Source organism: Hemicordylus capensis, chromosome 2, assembly GCF_027244095.1.
Source record: "Hemicordylus capensis ecotype Gifberg chromosome 2, rHemCap1.1.pri, whole genome shotgun sequence".
NCBI lineage: Eukaryota > Metazoa > Chordata > Lepidosauria > Squamata > Cordylidae > Hemicordylus > Hemicordylus capensis.
In genome coordinates this window covers 347,380,687-347,400,997 of record NC_069658.1, presented here as the reverse complement: position 1 = coordinate 347,400,997, position 20,311 = coordinate 347,380,687, and the positions used below count along the sequence as shown (strand labels likewise).

General features: G+C 40.0%; 1 protein-coding gene and 1 pseudogene across 4 annotated transcripts in view; both read left to right on the top strand.

Moving 5' to 3' along the window:
* Window positions 1-20,311, top strand: part of SPOCK1 (SPARC (osteonectin), cwcv and kazal like domains proteoglycan 1) — a 904,393-nt gene that overhangs the window by 23,812 nt on the left and 860,270 nt on the right. The window lies entirely within an intron of this gene.
* Window positions 4,590-5,716, top strand: LOC128344096 (heterogeneous nuclear ribonucleoproteins A2/B1-like; annotated as a pseudogene).

Genomic DNA, 20,311 nt, shown 5'->3' with positions numbered 1-20,311 from the left:
ATGTCTCTTGTCTGATTTCCTCTTGGAAAAAGCAGCCATAGTTTGCTTCTTGAAGTGGATTGTAAATACTGAAAATAGCCAAGCTGTAGGAAAATTTGATGTTGATGTCATACTCTCTCTTCATGTTGAAGGACAAAAACCACTTCTGTTTCTGGTGAATTATAAGACTGAACAAAATTGGGAAATTGCACAATATTTATATGGAAGATGCATGCTTTCAAGGACAGAAAATGATGAATAGCTAAATTAGACCTTAGCTAGATATACCGTACTTGTGATAGAATTGTTTTTTGATGGATGAAATTCCAAATATTTGTTAAATAAGCTCTCTATGGGCATAATTCTCTGTCGGCAACGTTGGTGGAATCTAAGCACAGATTAAACAGTTGTGCCAAAATCATGTCTCTTTAGCTTTTTGTTAAAAAGTTTGTAAAAGACAAAACAGGTTTCTAAAACAGATCGCATTCTAGCATGTACAGATACAGCTGTGGGCTTTATAAAGTAGGGTGTTTTTTTTGGAAATATCCAACTCTGTTAAGAGTCCATCTTGGTGGTACCCCATCACCATGTAAGGGAAAAGAGATGGATGAATAAGAGACAACAATGGACGGGGTGGTTATGAGGTCAAGCGTGAGAAACTCAAATTCAGATTTCTGCTTGATGATAAAGCTTTCTTGGTGGGCCTGACCAACCACTCTGTCTTGACCTACGATCCACTGCAGCTTATGAAAGGGATGCTGACAGTGCCCAGGGGGACAGCGGAGAGCACTGGAAAGGGTAGTTGGTTTTCCATAGAGCCCTATGTCTGAAGCCATATAATCCACACTTTTCCTTTGGAACCATGCGGAGGCAGCTGCTCTCTGGCTTCTATGTCTGCACAGTAGTGCATGCTTTTGGTGAAGGAGGATTATTTTAGGGAAGCAGAATCCTGTACTGCTGCAGCGATGGTGAGATGACGCATTGAGTGTGCCAGGAAGTGGAGAGCACTGGAAAGGGTAGTTGGTTTTCCATAGATCCCTAGGATTACTCCTTCTAGCAAATCCTGCCACCGCCTGTGTGCAGTCTAAGCTATCATTGGGGTGGCACAGTGCTCTTCTTCCCATGAAGGAGGCCCCCTCGCAATGGAAGTGAACAGTATGAACACAGGTGTGTGGGAAGCAGATGACTCCATGTCATTCTGAAAGCGTGTGCAGATTGTTGTTTGTTTGGTTTTTAAAAACATTTATATCCCACTCTTCCTCTGAGGAGCTCAGAGCGATGTACATGCTTATTTTTATCCCCACAACAACCCTGTGAGGTAGGTTAGGTTGAGAGATACATGACTGGCCCAGAGTCACCCAGTGAGTTTCATGGTTTAATGGGGATTCGAACTCAGGTCTTCCTGGTCCTAGTCCAACACTCTAACCACTATGGACACAACAAAGTACAGCCTTAGTGCCCGATATTTGGAAAACGCTGAGACTTAGTACATGTTGGGGACATCTCCAGGCTGTGTTTGATCCCATTATTTATTGCCCTAGAAATGTTGAGGGAGAGAGTGACAATAGCACCCTCTGTTTGTGCTGTGAAGGCCTTGAACCAAACAGGCATAGGGCAATGCCCACAGGCTGGGGGTAGATCCCATCTTGCATATGTACCAAGGCTTGCTTCTTATTCTTACACTGGGGAGAGTTAGTTTTACCAATACAGGATAAATTCAAAGAACCAAACATGGTTGACATGGAAGTGTGAGATTTTTACATGACCCCGTGGCTTCCAGAGAGAGGATTATAAATTAGTATTTTTATCATGCTGCTGAAAAGAATTTAGTGTGCCATCTTTGCATGCCACGAATTTCTTTTTTCTTTAAGGTGTGTGCCGCATGTCTAAAGCAACCTAGTATATACAATAGAAACTCTCTATGTAGATGATAATATATATCAACTTTAATTTCAGCTTAACAAAGTACCTCACCCCTAGATACCTGAATGTGCTACTTTCTTAGCTATCTCATCAATGGCTCTGTTGGGTGACATTTAAAAACAACAACCCTGAATTGCTCATTTGAGCACTACAGGTTTTCCATAATAAGGTTCAAGGGCAAGTGACGTTTCAAAAGGCAGCTTGCAATTAACATTTGTTTTAACTTGTTCAGCAGAAGCTTTAGCAGAGACTGTGTGGTTCAGTAGATCAGTCATCTATTTGTCACCTCTGCAGCTTGGTTTGTAATCCATTGTAACAGAAAATCATTCTCATTAAATAGGTGCAAGTGACTTAAATGAGTTTTGTGAACCAACTTAGCTATCTTCTTAATGAACTTAGTATCATAAATCCACTTAACAACCCCTTCTCCTGCTTAAACCTGTCAAGAAAAAAAAAATAGTTTTAATAAAGACAATTGCTTTCAAAAGTTTTTTTTCTGATGTTACAAAAACCAACCTTCAGTTTTGCTCTGTCTGAGCCAAAAATAGAGATAATGGATGCATGTTCTGTGCTGGCATGCGGCTTCCTATCCTTTTGGGTTTGTGGGTGGGTGGGGTATGACATATATCTTGTTTTAATGTGGCAAGTCCCATCCAGTTTCCTCCCTTACTCCATGTTAGATGAAACTTTGGAACTTTGCTTTGTGCTGCAGAAAAGATTGTGCAGATATAGATTCATAGAAGTTGGCTTCAAGTATGTTGTGTATTTTCTTAAACAATTATTGCTGTTTTTTGAATGACATTTTCTGACTACTTATCTCCAACCCTTAAGCAAAGTCCTAGAGCACTGCAAACAATGTGCTCCATTGAAAGTGGTAGTTTTATTTTGCCACATGTGTACATCCCACCCATCCTTCCAGGCACCAGAAGGCACACTTATGACTATTAACCCCTCTTTTTTTTTAAATTTTATCCTCCCAGCAATCCTGTGTGAAGTAGATTAGGCTATGTGGTATGACTTGCCCACAACCACCCAGTGAGCTTCATAGCCGAAATAGATAGATAACTCCACTGCTGGCACTTGAAAATGTACGCTATGCTTTGGTTGCATTGTACACACTAGTGTGCTCCCTTTGGGGAAGTGAGTCATCTATAGCATTTGGCATGTGCTGGAATGATTCTTATGACATAGTAAAAGTTGATCAGGAAAGGAAAATTGTAGTGACCTTTTTCCTGCCATTGAGCTGGATTCTACAGATGGATGGCTTTCCTTGGAGTTCCAAGAGCAGTTTGAGAAGTTTGCAAGCAGTGATCAAATTTTCACACAGGGTGGATGCAGATTAGATTACTATCAGCCAATTGATTGATAGATAACCAGTGTAGTGATCTGGAAGAGAGCTAGTCTTGTGGTAGCGAACATGACTTGTCCCTTTAGCTAAGCAGGGTCTGCTCTGGTTGCATATGAAAGGGAGACTAGAAGTGTGAGCACTGTAAGATATTCCCCTTAGGGGATGGAGCAGCTCTGGGAAGAGCATCTAGGTTCCTTCCCTGGCATCTCCAATATTGGGCTGAGAGAGATTCCTGCCTGCAACTTTGGAGAAGCCGCTTCCAGTCTGTGTAGACAAAACTGAGTGAGATGTACCTATGGTCTTACTCAGTATATGGCAGCTTCCTATGTTCCTATCTGAAATGGAGTTTGTCACATTAATATGTAAATATAATTGAATATGAGAACAGAAAAATGAATGAATTCCAGAAGTGGTTGTCTGTGTTGTATGAAATATTAGATAATAAATATGGTCTTTATATGGCAGCAGAGAGCTAAAAATCTACACTTTTAAATGCTGTGAGTGATTTCCATAAATGGTGGTGGTTTACCTTGATGCATTACTTTTGGTTTTCAAAATACATTGTTCATCATCTCTTTCTGGTTTTCATGATAAATCGTGCTCTGTTACTTTACAATTGATTCACTTGGAGTAATGAACCATTTCTCCAAATTTAATCGTATGGGATGTGGCTGAAATTGAACAGTGCGGGGGCAAGTGTCCCTAGGCTCCTCAGGAAATGGGGCAGGCTTACCAGCTGGGCAGCAACCCACTCTTCCTCTCACCTGTCCAACTCACTGGTATGCTGCTGGCTCCTGATCAGAGGATCTATCTATGCTTCAAGTGAGCCAAACTCTCTCTAAAAGGGAACTGGGGAGGAGTGTCAGGAACCATCTCCCTTGCTCCTTCTCCTCCTGACTGACTGGCTAGTGCAGAGGTTCAGTCCATTGCTCCCTCAGCCTGGCTGACAGTAGTGAAGGAAATGTTGCTGAGCATTGGCAAGCAAGTCACAAGGAGAGGAGAAGGGAATGAAGCAAGAACTGTGGTGATAGCGACATCTGAGGGGGCAGGGAGAGCAGGAGGGAGGGGACAAGCCGGTGAGGGGAGAAGGGGAAGCAACAGCCGCAGCTAGGGTGTGGGCGGGTTTGGCAGGGCTCCATCAGCACTACCTCACACACCAGATGCCACCTCTTTCATTCCCTCCCTTCACTGCGCTGCCACCAAAGTAGTTAACTGCTTCACACATTTATGTCCTGCTTCTACGGAGGTAACTGGTGGACCAACCATCCAAGCCACCATCTTCCAGCACCTACTCACTTCCTCCCACCTTTCTCCCCGCCCCCCCCCCCCACCATCCTAGATGTCTTGTGGAGATCGAGAGAGTGACTGGAGCGAAAAGGAGCAGTTCCACAAATTATTTAGTGGTGGCTTAAGCTTTGAAACAACAGAAGAGAGTTTGAGAAACTAATATGGACAATATTAGTCCATATAATACTGGGGAAAACTAACAGATTGTGTGGTAATGAGAGACCCTGCAAGAAAACGCTCACAAGGATTTGGTTCTGTAATATTCTCTTGTATGGCTGAAGTTGATGCAGCAATGGCTGCCAGACCTCCATCCAATTGATGGAAAAGTAGTTGAATCTAAGAGAGCTGTAGCAAGAAAGGAATCTGGAAAACCTGGTGCTCATGTTTCTGTGAAAAACTTGTTCGTTGGTGGAAATAAAGAAGATACTGAAGAACATCACCTTAGAGACTACTTCTCAGAATATGGAAAAAAAATGACACAATTGAAATCATTACAGACAGGCTATCTGGTAAATAGAGGGGCTTTGAATTTGTAACTTCTGACGACTATGATCCTATGGATAAAATCATGTTTCAGAAGTATGATACTATTAATGGTCATAATGCAGAAATAAGAAAAGCTTTATCTAGATAAGAAATGCAAGACAACCAGAGCTTAAGAAGTGGGCGAGGAGGTAACTTTGGCTTTGGAGACTCGTGTGGAAGTGGTGGAAACTTTGGTAGAGGACCAGAAATTAACTTCTGAGGTGGACCTGATGGCCATGAGGGTGGCCGTGGTGGATTTGCAATGGATACAATGGATATGGTAGAGGACAATTTTGGAGGCAGTCCTGGTTATTTAGGAGCAAGAGGGGGATATGGTGGAGGAGGACTTGGATATGGAAACTAGGGCATGGGCTATGGAGGTGGTTATGATGTCTACGGAGGAGGCAGTTATGGAGGTGGAAATTAAAATGATTTTGGGAACTACAACCAACAGCCCTTAGACTATGGTCCAATGAAGAGTGGAAATTTTGGTGGAAGCAGGAACATGGGGAGACCATATGATGGAGAAAACGATGGTGCTGGTGGAAGTGGGCGATATGGAGGGAGGAGTCATTATTCAATTTCTGTAAGCTTTTCATAGCTTTATGCACCATGGACAAGCAATAAACCTGCTGAGCAAATGAACCAGTCAAGTGTCGGTTACTGTTTTGCAAGGGTTGCATTCCTGCTCTGGTAGGTTAAGATGGAAGATGCCAGGCTGCAGGTAACTAGCAAAAAAGTGGTCAACCACAGAAAACTGCAAGAAATAAGATGTTTTTAAAGTCATCACAAAATAGTTGGTTATGCTGTTTATAGTAAAAAACCCTCTAAATTTACTACAGAATACTAGTGCAACCACTTGTAATGCTTTAAAAAAACATATGTAGTAATAATGTGTTTAGAATTCAATCTGGATAGGAAATGAAAACTAATGCCAAGGCAGTAATTACTGTCATGTTTTGTAATAAGTGATGTAATAAACGTTTATACAAAAACAAGGAGAAGGGGAGGGAGGGAGGAGAGATGGTCTTGTGGTTGTAAACATGAATTGTAGCCTTTGCTAAACAGGGTCCACACTGGTTTGCATTTGAATGAGAAACTACATGTGTGAGCACTGTAAGATATTCCCCTTAGGGGATGGGGCTGCTCTGGGAAGAGAGCAATTGCATGTTTGTATGCAGAAGGTTCCAAGTTCCCTCTCTGGCATTGCCAGATAGGGCTGAGACACACACCTGCCTGTAACTTTGGAAAAGCTGTTGCCAGTCTGTGTAGACCAGGCCTGCTCAACTTAGGCCCCCCAGCTGTTTTTGGACTACAACTCCCATAATTCCCAGCCACTGTAGCCAATAGCCAGGGATTATGGGAGTTGTAGGCCAACATCTGCAGGAGGGCCTAAGTTGAGCAGGCCTGGTGTAGACAATACTGAGCTAGATGGACCAATGGTCTAACTTGGTATAAGGCTGTGAAGAGACACAACAGGCGTGGGCGGGGGAGTGAGAGAGCACTCACCCCAAGACCTGGTTGGGCCCACCTGAAGCCACTTTGGGGTAACAGTATGCCTCAGCAGCTAATACGGGAGAACCCCTCCATCAGTGGCCCCCTCAGTGAGAGTGATGCAAAGACACTAACTTTTGCAAAACTCTCAGAAACACTTGCGAAAATCTCATCCTGGCTCCAGATCCTGCGAGATTTGTTCTGGTTGCACTGGGCTATATAAGCAAGGGCTGGTTGATAGAGTCGCCATATTCTGGCTCTCCAAATCTGCATACCTAACTTGCATATTATGTAAATTGACTTGCAAATAATTTGCATTTGCAAATTAGCAGCTGCGCTTTCCAGTTGACTTGTTTTTGTTCTGGATATCTACAAACAATAGTTGGGGAAGATTTATTTACCTGACCATTTTCCTTGACATACTAGCAGCAGCAGCAGTAGAAGAAAAACAACAACAACAACAAGCACAGCTTTTTAATTGAGGCTGCAATTCTGTACACACTTATTTGAGAGAATATCTGATTGAAACCAATGGTGCTCACTTCTAAGTAGGCATGCATTGAATGTAAAGCCAAGAAGGTCCTTAAACATTATAATATACAGCCTGGTAGGCAGGTAGTGATTCACATCAAAAGCAAAGCTATCCTCTTAACTGCCCAAAAGAGATCTCCTGCTGATGCAAAACGAAGGCAACATTCCTCAGGGGATTATTGTACTTGTGAAAGTGAAACCCTCCCAGCTAGCCTTCTGTGCCTTTCCTCTCTTACTCGAAGCCCAGTGGTTGTGCAGAATAGTGACTGCACATTTTGCTCCATAACTCTGCTTCTACAAGGGCTAGAGCTTAGATTTTTTCTTTTTTCTTTTTAAATGAAAACTGAAATCTGGGTAAATCCAGGTGGGCTAAGCAATCCGGCTGAGATGCTTAAAATCTGAGTGATACCCGGAATTCCGTGGGGCATGGCAACCCTACTGGCTGATGATGAGGGGCTGGAATGAGTCGACCAGGGAAGGGGGTAGAGGTGATGGAACTTCCACTCCCTGGTGACCAGATCTCTGAGGCCTCACCCTCCAAGAATGGCAGCCTCCCAGGAGACTGACGGGAGCCAAGAGTGTCTCAGGCAGCTTCCTATGTCCGGTGCTGTCCATCAATCCTGGCCCTCCTTTTTCCCTCACAAAGCTAAGAGGGCTGAAAAGAGCTTCCATTAAATGAGCTTTGGGGCTTCTTAAATCCTGCACTTATTAAAAAGAACAAGGTAACACAGCCATAAATATTCTGGATTCAGTTTACCCCTAAAATGTGGGGTGTAATCTGGGACTTAGTTTCCTCTAGAAAACTCGATGTGGGTGGGTGAGTGAATGAGAGCATGCATGAATGGGTGAATAAGAAAGGCAGAAGCATTTTTGATCTATGAATACGTGAGGTAACTTTATTAGAGGGGTGTGTGTGTGTGTGTGTAAGTAAAAATTCCGAGGCAGGAGAATGCAAGTGTCTGCATGTATGCTAGTGACTGCATGTGTAGTTGGACTGTGTGATACTATTTGCATACAGAACATACATGTTGAGAATGTTTTCTTTTTCACCATGTCTGTACATGGTTAAAGCGTGCACAGCAAAGATGCAGGAGGGGTGAAGTTGAAAAAGGGGGGGGGGGCATCTTCACTTTTTGTCCCAAGGCCCATTCTAACCTTGCTATGTATCTCTGCAGGATATGGATGTGTGTGTGTACACGTACGTGTGTATGTATTCTTGCGCTCTCTCTCTCTCTCTCTCTCTCTCTCTCTCTCTCTCTCTCTCGTGTGCGTTCTCTCTCATGCACTCTTTGCATACATGGCATAAAAATGCCTTCTGTTCTTTCCATAGTCCTGTCCTAGGCTATTAGTACAGCAATGGCAATCCATATGTGTGGGGAAATGTCCTTGCAATGAATGACCATAGCTTTACTTCTTTCTTATAAAAATAAATGCTTTGAAATACCAGCCTTTTTATTGTAGAGATAACATTGAAGCCTTTCAATCATCCTGCCTTGCTCAAATATGCATGTTGAATGCATGCAACAGAACTGAAAAAAGGCAGCCGATATTTTTGAGGGACATCTAAAGTAAGGATAATTCTCTGGAGACTTGTTTACACTAATGAGTTATGTGTGCCATGTTACTCTGATTGCCTTGTATTAATGGTTGTCATGAGCATCACAACCAGTCTCGGACTGGCCCACAAAGCAACAGGGCATATGCCCAGTGTGCCCCACACGTGGGGCACCCCTTCACCCCGCTGCACTTGGCAGCAGTGAATACTCCCACCCTTAAGTAACATTCTGCTCAAAACCCGGTGCCCTCCCCACATACATGAGACAGCCTTGGTGAGCCTGATGGATGACCTTTACCGGGGAATTGACAGAGGGAGTGTGACTCTGCTGGTTCTTTTGGATCTCTCGGCAGCGTTTGATACTATCGACCATGGTATCCTTCTGGATCGCCTGGGGGAGTTGGGGATAGGGGGCACTACTTTGTAGTGGTTCTGCTCCTATCTCTCAGGTAGATTCTAAATGGTGGAACTTGGTGACAGTTGCTCCTCAAAATGGGAGCTGTTATATGGAGTCCCCCAGGGCTCCATTCTGTCACCAATGCTTTTTATTATTTTCATGAAACTGCTGGTGAGGTCATCAGGAGGTTTGGTGATGGGTGTTATCAGTATGCTGATGACACCCAAATCTACTTCTCCTTTTCATCTTCAGGAAATGGCACTCATTCTCTAAGTGCCTGCATACACAATGAACACCTCCGTCTTGCTTGCATTCAGCTTCAATTTGTTCTCCCTCATGACACCCAAATCTGCTTCTCCTTTTCATCTTCTGGAAATGGCACTCATTCTCTAAATGCCTGCCTACAGGCAGTATTGGGCTGGATGAGGGAGAACAAATTGAAGCTGAATCCAAGCAAGATGAATGCAAGCAAGACGGAGGTGCTCATTGTGGGGCCTCAGAATCTGAGGGGTGAGTTAGATCTTCCTGTGCTGAATGGGGTTACACGTCCCCAGAAGGAGCAGGTGTGCAGCTTGGGAGTACTCCTGGACCCAGGCCTCACCCTGGTATCTCAGGTGGAGGCCATGGCCAAGAGTGCTTTCTGTCAGCTTCGGCTGATTCAACAGCTGCACCATTCCTTGAAGAGGATGACCTCAAAACAGTGGTACATCAGCTGGTAACCTCCCGGCTCGACTACTGCAATGCGCTGTATGTGAGGCTGCCTTTGTATGTAGTCCGAAAACTTCAGTTAGTTCAGAATGCGGCAGCCAGATTGGTCTCTGGGGTAACCCGGAGAGACCATATTATGCCTGTTTTGAAACAGTTACACTGGCTGCTGATATATTTCCGGGCAAAATACAAAGTGCTGCTTATGTATAGTTTTCTGTGTTTGTATATTATGTATTTTAATATCAGATTTGTTTTTATATTTTTAGCTAAATACTTTTAACTCATTTTTATTTATATGTGTTTTAATTTTTGTAAACCGTCTTGGGATTGTTTTTAATGAAAGGCGGTATATAAATCTAACAATAAATAAATAAATTAATTACCTTTAAAGTCCTAGACAGCTTAGGTCAGCCAGATTGGTCTCTGGGGTAACCCGAAGAGACCATATTATGCCTGTTTTGAAACAGTTACACTGGCTGCCAATATGTTTCCGGGAAAAATACAAAGTGCTGTTTGGCCTGGCCTTTCAGGGTTTTTAAATGATTGACAAACTGTTTTAAATTGCTGCCCTGATTTCCAGGGTTTTTTTAGCTGTTTGAATTGTTTAATTGGTTTTATTCTGTTTTTATAGTTTGATTTTAACTGTTAACTTGTTTTAATCATTTTTATCTTGCTGTAAACCGTCCTGAGCCATTTTGGAAGGGTGGTATATAAATCTAATAAATAAATAAATAAATTCCACCACCCTCTCAGTGCCCCCAGTTCGGCCCTGATCACAACTGAACGTAACTTAAATCTATATATTTTGCAATTGTTTGAGTATATTCTTACAAAAGCCTCCAAAATAAATGTGGATAGAGATTTTTATCAATAGAAGCACAAAATCCCTGTACAGCCAGGATTTTGTAACTTGGCTATCCCAAGAGACAGCTAGTTTTTGCAAACCTATTATATTTTGAACATCCTGACCTATAGAAGAATTCTATTACTTTTCTAGTGCTCTCATATGTACCAAGATGCAATATACTGCCTCTTTGATTTCAGTGAAGCTTTGCTGAGCTTATTCATTGTGCTATGCAAACACTTTGGTATAGCTCTGAGTAATAATCAGAAAACACAGAAAAGAGATTGCTTTGTGAAGAAAAGAAAATTCAGGATAATAATGAAATGAAATTTAGAATAGCATTGTCAGTGAAGCTTTGATCTCCCTCTTTTCAGAAGTGATTGTTTTAGACTTGCCCTTCGTTGTGTTGTGGTATGTTGTATTAATAAGTCACAGCCAAGACTTGTGTCTCCTGCTTTGCCTGCATTTGTCTGTCATACCACATAATTTTGTCATGATTTGCTTGTGAGTCCCTCTGGCTCCTGGTTCCAGAGTTTGATTTGAACCCAGTTAGGCTCTTTGGAGCCCAAGTTTCATCTCCTGTGAAGTAATCTTCCTGTGCATTTATATTAAGTATTTTCCTAAACATCATTTCCTGTTGTTGTTGTTGTTTCCTTTTCCTAGAAACTTTCTCTTTAGATTACCAGGTAAGAAACAATATGATGTTACATTACATCATTGTCTTGGATGGTTTGTATTGCTACTGATAGGTCAATAGCAGCTGAGATACAATACTCTTCAAAATACTTTATGAGAAACTTAATTTATATCAAGTCAAACCATCAGTATTCCTTAGTTTTACTGGCACCAGCTCTCCAGTGTATTGGGCAGAAGTATTTCCCAGTCTTTGTATGTGAACTCCTTTCTTTAATTGGAGATGAGGAGGATTGAATCTGGAACCTTCTATTCTGCATCAAAGCAGGGATGGGCCATATACCACATTGAAGGAGCATCTGCTTTTTATGCTGGAACTCCTAGTTTCAATCCCTGGCATCTCCAGGTATAGCTGAAAAAGTCGCCTGTCTGAAACTCTGAAGAGCTGCTACCAGTCAGAGTAGACAGTACCGAGCTAGATGGACCAGGGATCTGAATTAGTAGAAAGCGGCTTCCTGTGTACCATATGCTCTGCCATTGAGGTATAGCAACTCCATAATGTTGGACTGATGCCCCATAGTTAAAACTGTCCACCACAGTGTAAGGCAGGCTTGCTTGATGAGGAACATTTTATCCTAAATTAGAATTGTGTATTGAACTTGAATATTTGCTCAGTGTAGTTTTTTAACTGCAAGTCTCCCCGCCCCCACCTTCTGATCATGCCTAAGTAATGTTTCAGCTTGATGCCTTGCTCATTCTTATTGTTTTGTCCTCATCTGCTGCCTTTTATTTAATTGGTCACAGAGGACTTTGTTTTAGCTTGCTGCTCTTTGTTATGCTTATTATGCTGTTATTTAGTGACTTTCAAGGTAAGTCTAGCAAAGTTCTTTTTTACCCATCAAAGAGCATGCAAATATTTATGTGGCTTATTATATTGAAATTGATTCAAATATGCTCTGTATAACTTGTGACACCCACCCAACCCCCAAGTGGGCACAGCTCACCAGCCATGCGTGGTAGCCAAGTTCGCTTCAGTAAATCAGTTGGGTTGTACCTACTTAGGACTGTGGAAATGGCAGTCCTCAAGCATCTGGCAGACTATGGTGTTACATTTGTTCCCAAAATGAGACAGCTTGCAAAACAGACACCTTGTCTGAGTCAGTATACAACTAGCTTACATATACAGCTGTCACCTTTTATATCTACTCAGTTTTAAAATAATTGATTCATCAACTTTTACTTCTATTCAACTTTACATATGAACAATCCTATTTCAAGTCACTGCAAATGATACATGGCTGGTGACTCTGTTTAGCTTGACTTGTTCACCAAGTTATCTTTTAAGTTAAAGCACCTTGATATAGATAGCATCTCATAGTTGGTAATATTGGCTTACAAACTAGAATTTTATATTTATGGTCTTTTGTCATTTAAAAATAGCTTTGCATACACCTTTCAGAGGCCAAGGCTGTCCACCTAAATTTTACAATGATCTATTAATACTGATGTACTTTGATTCTTTCTAGCTTTTCTCTGTGGCATGATGTAATCTTAGTTGCATATTAATCAGGGTGGATTTGATTTAAATCAAACTGATTTAAATAACAATTTAAATCACGATTTAAATCACTAGCAGAGTGGATAAAAATCAATGATTTTTTAAAAAAATCAAAAAAATCGGATTTAAATAAAAAAAATCCAATTTAAATTAAAAAAATCTGATTTTTTTGATTTTTTTAAAAAAAAATCATTGATTTTTATCCACCCTGCTAGTGATTTAAATCGTGATTTAAATCATGATTTAAATCAGTTTGATTTAAATCAAATCCACCCTGATATTAATCTTAGTAAAATTAATATGTATTATGGACATTTTTGAGTGTCCTCAAAGATGCATCATCAGAATGGAGGGTTGAATGATCTAAACATTTACAGCAACATTTGTACTTTGCCTCTTATTTCTTTTCTGTGTATGGATTGTTGATGGAAAAGAAGTGTTGAATATGAATTTTCTTAATTGTATTAGTAGGATTAGTTTATTTTTGCACAATTTAAATGCAGCCAATGAATTTTTTTTGCAACATATCATACTTTCCTCATGCATTTTGACAACACGTACCACATTTCATATTGCTTTCATTCACTTTTTTAAAAATGCAGGTAGATAAGAGACTTCATTTTACGCAGCATGAAGCTCATCTGATCTAATCGTACCTAGTTTTCGTCTGGTTTCTAGATACTGCATGTTGAAAATATATCTGCTTCTAAAGAAGTGGAAATGCTGTATTATTAAATTGCTTTAAACTGAAATTTAAGGTTGCAGTCCTCAAATTGTTAAAGCTAGAATAATGCCAACTAATTAATTGGTATTAATTAGTTGGCTACTCCAGATAAAAAGATAGAAGAGCAGTAGCAGAAATGATTGCCACTGTATCTTGCAGTTGTTCTTTCAGCCTGAAGCATTTATTCAAAATTTGCTTCTTCCTTGCTGGTTTGTAGAATTTGAAGCCTCACAGGGACATATCTTCTTATTTCTGTCTACCCCAAGAGGTATGGTCAAGTAATTGTGTGGTGTGTTTTTTTAGTTAACCCGCACCACTGGTAGATATATAGAATTAAAATGTCAGCATCTGTGGCCACATAGCCACTGAAGCAGTGTGGAATTGAAAATGTAATTGTATTTGTATGCTTAGAGAGGCAAATAGAATGGGGTGCTTCAGATTTACCATTTTAAATCCACATTCTTAAATCCTCAGGACTGATAACTTAGTGCTCCAAATACACAATGTTCCAATGAAAAATTCATTGTTCTAAACATTTTAGAAACCAAAATCTTAAAGTGGGGGAGGTGTTAGCAAATAATTCTCTGCCCTGATCTCAGGCCAACATTCTGATCAACAAAGTGCTTGCAGAAGTACTTATGAACATAACAACATAGGAAGCTGCCTTCTACCGAGTCAGCCATTGGTCCATTTAGCTGGGTATTGTCTACACAGACTGGCAGAGGCTTCTCCAAGGTTGCAGGCAGGAGTCTTTCCTAGCCCTACCTGAAGATGCCAGGGAGTGAACCTAGAACTTTCTGCATGTAAGCATACACATGCAAAGGGAATCAGTATTCCCATGTTTATCTGAACTGACCCAATAAGGAGGCCCATGGGGTTACATTCTCCTCTACCACTGTGAATGCCAAAACTGCAGTAATTGAAACCTTGCACCTATGGGAACGATGAGGTTAGGTTCTTCAATAAATGAAAAAGTGCTAAAAAGTGGGGGTAGGACCCAGAAATTAGAGGAGTACAGCACTGTAACTTGGCCTCTCCAGTAATGGCCCCCCAAACCACCAAAATCTTTAGTTCCACACACACACAAAATCCTCCAAATTCCAGGGGGCGGATGGACGGGTTGGGTCCCAACACGCCTGCACATTGCCTCCATAAGTGCCTCCAAGCCACAAGCCAGAAATGCCTTCAGAAATGTGAAACATGCACAAAGGAACTGGGAATGGCAGAAATTCATCCTCATGGTAATGGAAATTGGGTATATATTGGCTAGCTGCTAATAATTGAAACTACAAATGGAGAACCAATGATAATTGAGGGTCTCCTTTATTTGTTCTATTGATGCCTTTTGGGGTTAATTACAGCTTCAGTGCTGCAATTTTTATTAAGACTGTAGGACAAGGGGGAAGGGTTAAATATCCCTCCGAATGTGTTGTGGTCCTGATTATTTTCAGTCCATCACATGGATGCTATTTACACACTCTCTCTCTCTCTCTCTCTCTCTCTCTCTGCAGAGCTAAACTATGCATTTAATGTAATTTTTCCCATATCAGTCAATTTATTTTATTTTATTTAACATTTTATACCGCCCCAAACCTACGCGTCTGTGCAGTTTACAACAAACAGAGAAGTTAAAACATTAGTTAAAACAAATAAATGACAACAAAAATTAAAACATTTGTTAAAAAAATTAAAAATACAATTTAAAATTTTAAAACAATATTTTAAAACAATGTTAAAACTATTAAAGCAGTATTTAATTAAAAGCCTGGGTGAACAGATGTGTCTTTAAAGTTTTTTTTTTTTTTTTTAATGTCAGATGGGGAGGCTCTTATTTCAACAGGAAGCGTGTTCCAAAGCTTTGGAATTTCAGAAGTGTCCTTGTAGACTGTTCTTCAGTCTTCAGTATGTAAAGCAGAATGCTGTGCGGTATGCGAGCCAGTGATTATACTTCCATTAGTACAGTTATAGATTGTGGGATATTTGCAGAGCAACTTTGGAGTATGCTGCAGATCCAGAATAGCTTGCACCAATGCACCACAGTTCTTTGTGCCACTGGGGGCGGCGCCACTTGATTTTCAGCAACTCACCTTCTTCTGCAGCCACCTGCCTCCGGAAGCTTTGTCCCTGAGATATGGAGAACCATCAGGGGCAACGTTTTGGGAGGCACAGGTGACTGCAGAGGAAAGGGATATTGCCAAAAACCATGCCTCCCTGGTGGGAGGTGGAAAACCCTGGTGCATCAGTACAGGGTTAGTCTGGATGCTGACCTGTAAACACAAAAGGGCTAATGCTAATGAATACCTGTCTACTTTATTTAATTGTCAGGACCATAAAGTTTTGCCAAAAAAGCATATATCTGTACTAGCTTGCAGAAACACCAAGTGTCTTAGCTGAGATCAGATTTGCCTTATATGCCATTTTATTGTTGATGCTGTGCTTATTCTAGGTTTGCTATTTACAAAGTAAAGAATAAATACTTCTGCACATCTCCTGAATAATGAATGATATAGAATAGATCATACTAACATTTTTGCTAAATGAAGGATGCTGATGTGATTGAATGAAGCCAGGTGCAAATCAACAAATGCCACCTTTTCAAGGAATATTCATATTGCACTAGAGGGTTCTTTCAGAATAACTGGAAAGGAAGGATTACTAAAGTAAATGATTCTGAGAAGAAAAATGTTATTCTTTGGTTGGTGTGCATGCTTTAATTACTGCTCAATAATGCTTTTAAAACTTTTTTTTCTCCAAATTCAAAATTTAAAAACTGTTGCATGGCAATTTTTGTTAATCATACTTTCCTGAACTATCATGCAGAATTCCATGTTGTGTTTCAAAGGATATGAATGGTGCAAACATAACTTCATTCTCTTACCATGGTTCTAACAAACCAGTTTGTGGACCGGTGATTCAGGTTTGAAATCAGTTAGAATTTGAACCGACCCGCCCAGAACAGGGAGAACACTCCTAGTTTGGGTCTCTGTTGCTTACATTTTGCAGCATGTTGGATTTACTTCAAGTAAAGAATTGCAGGTCCATTTGCAGAAGCACACGTTAAGAAATTTAACTTTTTTTAAATGGAGAAAATGGTAACAATTTGTCACATTCATAATTAGAGAACAGATGGCACAGCCCTAGTGATAAAGCAGTACATTTACTAAATGATCATGCTTATTTAGTTTCTCTTGCTAGGTTTGTCTCTTTGTATAGAGATACAAAATAATAAAAGTTAAAAAAACAAAACAAAAACCAGTTTGTATGCCCAATCTGCTATGCAGACCAAGGCAACCTGTATAAATATACTTCATTTCTATTTTATTTATTTTTTTGCACTGGTATGGTTGTGGGAAGACCTATGAAAAATACCATTGCTATAGATGGAGATGGCCATGAGCCAAGAGGCATGGAAAGGAACAGAGACATAATAAAACTCAAAAACTCATCCCTTTGCAACATATAAACTTAATATTGAATGTCGGTATCTAATTTTAGCTGATTAACTTTGCTCACGTTAATTTCAGTGAGAGAAATTTGGGGCATTCCATTATTTTTTTGTTGGACACTGAAAAATCTCTAGGAGAGTCGATATATGAAATCACAGGAATTATGCTTGTTACTCAAAACAATAAGTTAAAATTGGCTCTATTTTTTTCCCTAGCTAAAAAAAAAAAAAAGAATTTGCAGCACTAATTTTCCGAGTGAAAAGTTAAGTTACTCTTATGGAATGTATTTGTAAAGACAAAAGTTTTTTTTGTTTTGTTTTGTTCTGTTTGTTTCTTTCTGTTCTGTTTTTTCCCCCCTTCTGTTTTTTGAAAAAGTGTTTTTTGTCATCCTCCTTTCCCATTTTCACGTTAGCTCTTCAAAGCCAGGAAATCTGTGAGAGTTTTGTCAGCATTTCGCCATGACAGTAGCTTTACATAGAAAGCCAGAGGGCAAAACAAACAAAGTGGTTTCTTTTAGTCCATGTAATCTACTTAGAGAGCGGTTGTAGCCCTAGGGGCACAGTCAGTCTGTGTGAGCTACTGTTCAGGATAAGATTTTAGATGCAAAGGCTGACTGGTAATTAGTGGCGAGATGGTCCTTTGGACACATTCAGATGAAAAAATAGGGGCTTTCTCCTATCTTTCCTCAAGTGTGTGTGAGAGAGAACCACTCTGAAGTACTTTATTCCTCTAATCTTACAGATATATTATTTCTATATCCCAAAAAGCTCGGATGGATTATTGCATCCTGTCTCATATTGTCAGGATCAGTTGGTTTTATTTTTCCAATTTCTTCTTAGTTCAGATTGACTGATTTAAAAAAATGCACAAACTGAGGACAAATAGCATTTTAGATGCTTATCTGTGTGAGATGGCTTATATTTATCTCCAAGCCACAATGAATGGAGCACTCTTGTTAGACACTGCAACTATGTTTTATAGCATACTGTGCTTTCATTCCCTGGACTTTAAATGTATATAGATAGGAATAGTTCTGACAAAACAAGGATGACAAGCCTATATGTATGTAATTGCTGTAATGTAAGTGCATAGTGGTTGTAGATAGGAAAGCCATCCAATGAAATACTCCTTTGTGGCACATATTCTTCCATATATCAGACTGTAAATGTTGATGATACATTGTAAACTATGTGCCCTTAGCTCTGTGCCTTTTTCTCAGTAGAAAATATAGCAATAGAAGTGCTATTACAGTGGATGAGAGTTTCCACAGCTCTCTCCTTTCTTGCTGTGAGTGAGCCACTTTTCATGCAGCTTCTTAGGAGTGCTGTAACTATATGACCACATGGGCCTTTCCATCTGTTTTTTCATCCTCTGGCAGGATGCTTATCAAGTGAGACTTTCCCATCCCATCAACCCTTCCTATCTAGTCCTGCTATTAAAACACCTGGCTGCTGCAGGCAATGGGCCATATCCAAAGACATTTCAGTGATTTGACCATAGTGGTGGTTGTCACTGTACCACAAGAACCTTGGGTAGTTGTGGTGATGTTCTCTGACGATGAACGAGAAGGCCATCTGTTGTTATGGTGACGGGCTCCTTTCTGAACTGGACAAGTACTCCAAGCAGGTTGTTAGTTAAGTCTGGTCCTGTGAGAAGGATTTGAGAAGTGGGGTGTGTGTGTGTGTGCGCGCGCGCATGCACACACACACACGTCTGTCTAAATGATGTAAAAATCATAAAAATAAACACAATTTCATTTTTAAAAAACCACATTTTTTTCAGCGCTTTTCAATAATAGGGTTAGGGAAACCAAGTCAAGAGGGTGTATGTTTGACTAATAACCACTGAGAAATCTCACTCTCCTAGGATTCCAGTTATATTGACTCTTAAGATAATATTCCAGTATAGTGTTTTTACATTGACATCATTTTTTTCCTTATATATGTATCAGTTTATTCAGTCGTGCATGTAGAATTGGGGAGCAAATGAACTTATATCTTCACTTTCTGTGTGGATTTGAACACTTCAATTTTATTCAATTTTTGAAACTTTAAATGAAATTGAAAAGAATGAATTATTTTTCACTGGGAAACAAAAGCTTACATGTTCAGCTGTCTGGAATAGCTGTAAGCACCACGATGAAGCCAATTAATTAGCCTTGTGCCTTTTCATACCACTTCAGATAGGAACAAATACACAACTGCTGTTTAATAAGAATTGTTTGACCTATTGCAAGCTCTTTGTGAAGGAGGACTGTGTGTTTGGTTGTTCAGCTGTGTCCTCAACCCTATGGTCCTACATTCAATAACACTGTAAAATTAAGCTCCTCTAAAAGCAATTTCCAAACAAATTTGCAAGATGTGTGGTTTATCCCCTTGCCTCTCAGAAGTGTAGCATTTTTATTATGTGCCAGTTTGTCATGCAGTAGAAACCTTGTGAAGATCGACATGGTGGCCAGTGCTGGAAAGTAATGGATAAAACTGACATAAGGTCAGCATTTCTCTAAACGAATTGTTTGCTTTAAAAGGAGTGGGCTAACATTGTATTACATATATTTTGCTGTGAGGAGATGATTCAAATATTGTGAAAGTGCCATTTCTCCTGTATTTCTTTTAACTACCACACAGGGAAATAATGTAATGGAGCAGAATATCATGCTTTTCTGTTGCCATTAGCTAGTAGCACATTTGGAGAGAGAAGTGATCCCTTGCAAGATAGGAAAACATTTTATCGTATGAATATCCTACACAAGGTTCCGCTTGGCTATATTATATTCAATATAGTTGGCAGCAGACTTTGGAATTCCCAGTACCATGACCTTTTTATTGAACATACTATTACTTATTAGTTCAATGTGTTTGTGAACACTTTGCTAAAGGGTGGTTTTTTCCCTTTCCCTTTTTTCATTTAGGGCTGTTGAGAAGTCCGTTTAAAACAAGTTTTCCCTTTCAATTTGTTCTCTTTTTGCTGTGTCTTTTACTTCACTCTCTTCAGTACTTAGGCTACAACAATCTCATGAGTCAAGTAGTTTAGCTAATAGTCAATCTGACGATTTTCAGTACTGTTCAGGGACAGTATAATAGTAATCTTATCAACACACTTTGGTTCTGTAGCTGCCTTCAGTTGTACCAGTGTAATTTTGTTCTAATGATTTCCATAGCCAATTTGCAACTCCTCTAAGCTATAGGCAACTATAATTTAGTCAAGGCTACTTCTTCGATCAATCTCTTGTCAAGTGGTTATTTAAAGCACATCAAAATCGCTTGAACTATATCTCATGATGAAGCCTTATCAAATATCTCAATCTGTCATTTCTCATAAAGATGGAAAATCAAGGTAGATAACTGCAAATGAATTTC